Source organism: Mizuhopecten yessoensis, unplaced genomic scaffold (genome assembly GCF_002113885.1).
Source record: "Mizuhopecten yessoensis strain PY_sf001 unplaced genomic scaffold, ASM211388v2 hete_36170692, whole genome shotgun sequence".
Classification (NCBI taxonomy): Eukaryota; Metazoa; Mollusca; class Bivalvia; order Pectinida; family Pectinidae; genus Mizuhopecten; species Mizuhopecten yessoensis.
In genome coordinates this window covers 1-4,902 of record NW_018485351.1, presented here as the reverse complement: position 1 = coordinate 4,902, position 4,902 = coordinate 1, and the positions used below count along the sequence as shown (strand labels likewise).

The following is a 4,902-nucleotide window of genomic DNA, read 5'->3' as shown; positions in this document are numbered from 1 at the left end:
GGGGGGGGGGGGGGGTTATTTTTTTTATTTTATTTTTTTACATTTTTCAGGTAATCTACTAAACTGATTGTTCAATTATCGATGTCATTGTAGATTATATTTTCAAAACACCTGCGTTAGGAGTGATTTAAATAGAGTCAATCATTATATAAGTACGGGGATATGAAAATCCTACCTTCAAGAGTGGAACGTCGAATTAAAAACAAGACAAGCCTCTCTTCTGACCAATATTCAACACCCTTGAATACAATTCCTATAACCCCAAAGCTACATCTTATTTCCTTCATAGCCGTTAAATTTTTTACATAGGATGGAATCTCAAAATCGTCCCTGCTCTCGAAATACCTGATAATAGTACGGATCCTTGTAGTAATCATTGCCCTATAAGCAATGAGGCTTGTTTTGTCCTAGCTAAAAGAGAAAAGTACCTATGATTGCTACCCTTCAAGTTGAACCTTTAGATACAGAATATATAAATCATGAAGAAGCACAAACGAGTCTAAAGTAAAAAGCTTCAAAATCTGGTGAATGTGAAGAACAGCGTGTAACTATGATGCTTTTAGTGTGATTCGTTGCATGAAGTGACAATCTACAGGATATGACGGATGGTGAAGACTGTTGGCTATGAAGCATTCAAAGTTAACGTGTCTTTTGTTTGTTTATCGATGAGCCCTGTTCCCTTTGTTCATTAGCGTTAGTAGTTTTGCTTCTGGACACATTGTTTAACGATGCGCTTAATTGAATTTCATTCATAATTAAAAACAATGTTCCCAAAGGGAGTTAACGTAATGTCTCCAAGTGCTTTAATCAATGAAGTATGTTTGCAAAATGAAATTAAAACAAAAGACTTCACCGGGAGCAAGACCGATTTGAAAACATTCGTGTGAAGTAAATGTGTTTGTGTAAGTGCTTTGTAGCAATGTTTAGATATCCGCCACACAGAGATGTTATCAATGTGTTCAGTCATTAATGGTTACAAACCAGAAATAACTATAGCAGACGGCGTTAATCACTCTGGCTAACGACATATGGCTCCCGACTGTATCGATTCTTTATTATTTTACTCCGCGTGTTTCGGTCCTGTCACGTAACAATTGTCGTACTTTTTACAGTAAAAAGGTCAAAAGTTAATAAAATGCACGAGTTTAATGGTCGTTTTCCGGCTGATCAGTGATATACACTCTGTAACAATTGCAATAAATGAATTTATCACACAATATTAGTAGCTTTATATTGCTGTTGTGACAGTGTACGTGAAGCACCGAATGGGGACCTTGTTATTTTATTCTCCTATATAATGCTAAAAGAGAAAAGGATTCTACATTATATTATTGTACAACCATGTTATTGACATTGGAGGTTTTTTTCAAAGATAAAAACACAAGAATAAACGTTATATAAGCAAAGCCTTAGATAGTAATGTCGATATCATACCAATGTTTTGTCGTAGGTTTTCAGTATAGCACGTACCTTTTAGAGAAAATGATTGTCATTGACGTAGGTTTTTCAATGCTCTGTTAGTCTATAAGTCTGTATCGATACCATGTGGTAGGACTGACGTTACCTATCAGTTCAATTACAGTGCCCGAATCCCTGATATATGAACATATGTCTTTACACAACTCTTACTCACTTTCCGTTAAAGAGTTCCAATCACATAGACAGTGTAATATCTGCATTTCCATGGTGTTTCTTTACGTAGTCCAAACGGAAAGCATGTAATACATATGTACATGACCAAATTTTACCAATATTTCGCGTATTTTCAACAGACGTTTTGTTGTATTTTCCAGATTGCCATGACCTCCAAAAACTTGGATATGACGTAAGTGGAGTGTATCAAATCAAGCCGCAAAATGCCCCTTTTCAGGACGACATTTACTGCCAGTTTGTCAACAATACCGCTTACACTGTATTGCAACGCCGAACAGATGGACTTATCAACTTTAACCGCAGATGGATAGAGTATAAATATGGTTTCGGCAATCTGTACGACGAACATTGGATCGGAAACGAAATGATTCATCGCTTGACACTACAGCAGAACTACATTTTGCGGGTTGACATGTGGGACTGGGAGGGTAAACAGGCCTTTGCAGAGTACGAAGGATTTTTCCTGGACGGTCAGGACCGTGACTTTACCTTACACGTCGGAGATTATCGCGGGAGCGCCGGAGACTCTTTGAGTTATCACAATGGCATTAAATTTAGCACAGAGGATGTCGATAATGATCTGAACATGCGTAATTGTGCGGCTGAGAACAAGGCGGGTTGGTGGTTCAATACATGTTATCTGAGTAACCTTAACGGTATATACCGCACAGGGTGGTATTCCCATTCACAGTCCTCCTTCAGTGACGGCATAGTCTGGTACACTCTAAAGGAATCGGAAGACTACTCACTCCGGAAAGTCGAGATGAAGATTAGGAGAGCAACTTGATTGGTAAAACCTTTGACAGATAGCTTCGTTAATCCAGTCACTTTGGCAACGTCTGATTACGATTTTAATTGTGATAGCTTATTCCAAAGACACAGGCTGAAACAGCAGGACAAAAGGTTTTTTCTGTTGTAACGAAGCTTATACCTTTCATTATTAACAGATACCTACTTTGTACATAGTTGATTTTTATTTTATTTTGTTTATTTACCGATATTGATAATATAATTATAGTCGTTTTGAAGTATTTATACATGTAAGGACCAAAATAAAGACCAGAACAATATTGCTCCCTTTGTATTCGTTACTTGAGACGTCACTTCTTGATTAACTAACGGCTTTTTTTGTGTACGATTGCTTCGAATGTAAGGCATAAAAAATTGCATTAAAAAAGCTTCACTCTCTTGGTATGAAAAAGACAAACCTTTTTGACATATTCGGAATAGCAACAATTGTAAGTCAGGTTAGGTTTTTCTTTTTGTTTTAGCTCATATATATATAATGAAATTACCATGCACAATTCAAATGTCACATAACGATCCAAAATCGTTTTTGGTTTCGTGGATACTGGTATTGATATTGTATTATTTGGCATTAATGAGAGTACGACAGCATAGACTTGAATCTCTACAGAACTCGGTCATGGGGCCATTAAGAGTGACGATCTTTCGTCTGCCCGTTCAACGCATAGTACATGTACCCTTATTCTATTGCCTAGTGATAAAAAATGACTAAACCATCATTTCTTTATCTGGTATAATGAGAGAAACGTATTGGGACGGAGGCAGAAAGAATTCAAGCCTTCAAACCAGCATGATAAGTATATCAGTAGCAAACGGAAACTTCAGCAGTCGAGCTCAGCAGAGTTGTGACTTGTACGTTAACTTTTAAGTAAACTGTTAAATTTGAAAATTAGGTGGACGCATGCCTCCGTCCAGCTATATGTTGATATTGAAGGGACAACTTTTAAATGTTGAACAGGAAAAGAACCTTGGAGTAAACATGACATGATTTATCGACTTAATTGTGAATACAGACACGACAGATCTTTCTCCAGTGGTATGATTTGAGCCGGATGACACTGACAGCGGCAAGTCAAACGAAGCTGGAAAACGGGCACGCTGAGAGCGTGGACCTTAAAATAGAGGACAACGAGTTAATGAAAGCTTTATTCTGTGTTGACGGCGCTAACGCGTTATTTGGTCAAGCGAAAGCACACTCCTGTGATCGGTCAAAGACATTATGTCTGGCTCTATTTCATTTGCCGCCATTATTGCAAGTAGACGACAACAATATTCTCAATTAAAATACATTATAATGGATGTTGACAAGCGAATTAATTTTCAAATCTGTTATTGCTTTTCAGTCTTAATGTGTCCTTCGAGGCATTCTTAATGTCAATAAATAGTAACAATGGTTTCACGGTGTATCTGATAACTTCTTATTCAAAATTTCAAATGTTCTCAAACGTGACTTCCGCTTATGTGTGTTGATGTCCATGGTACATATATACTATGTACTTAAGCATCCATACTAGGTTACTTTCCTTTCCCTTACGAGTGAAACGTGTATTCCCATATCAATGCGTAAAGTGTAAATTTTGTCACTTTTTGTCTGACAAAATTATATTGTGTATTTTTAAAAGAACCATGTAGAATCCCGTTAGGCCGGATAATATATTTACCCAGCTGTCATACTTTATAACATGTATTACTGTATAACGTAAATTACTGATCAACACGCATCACTGTATAACATGTACTATTTTATATCATGTAGAACTTTATAGCATGAATTAATATATATTGTGTTGTACAGTGTACTATGTCTTTCTGTGTAACACGTATACATATATTACATAGCATATAATTATATATAACATGTATTATTTCATAACGTGTACAACGTTATAGCATGAATTAAAAACAAACATGTTATATTAGGTAACATGTATTACTGTATGACATATATGATTTTATAACATTCATAAGTTTATAACATGTATTAACATATAACATGAAGTACATGTTTAGTGTAACAAATATTACTTTAAAACATGTATGACTTTATAACACGTATTAATATATAACATGTAAAATGTAATACTGTGTCTTACATGTATTATTGTAAAACGTGCATAACGTTATAACATGTATTCCATGTAATAATGTGTTACATGTATTACTGTATAACATGTAATACTTGACAACGTTTATAACTTTATAACATGCATGAACATATGACATGTTAAAATGTATATTTATACATACATGACATGTTAAAATGTAATGTAATACTGTATAATATGTATACATGCATGGCATGTTATAATGTATAATATGTATACATGCATGACATGTTATAATGTATAATATGTATACACACATGAGATGTTATAATGTATAATATATATACATACCTGACATGTAATACTGTATAATATGTATACATACATGTCGTGTTAT

General features: G+C 35.0%; 1 pseudogene; it reads left to right on the top strand.

The window, feature by feature from the left end:
* The first annotated feature begins 1,793 nt into the window (after positions 1-1,793).
* On the top strand, positions 1,794-2,710 carry LOC110444771 (annotated as a pseudogene).
* The last annotated feature ends 2,192 nt before the right edge of the window (positions 2,711-4,902 follow it).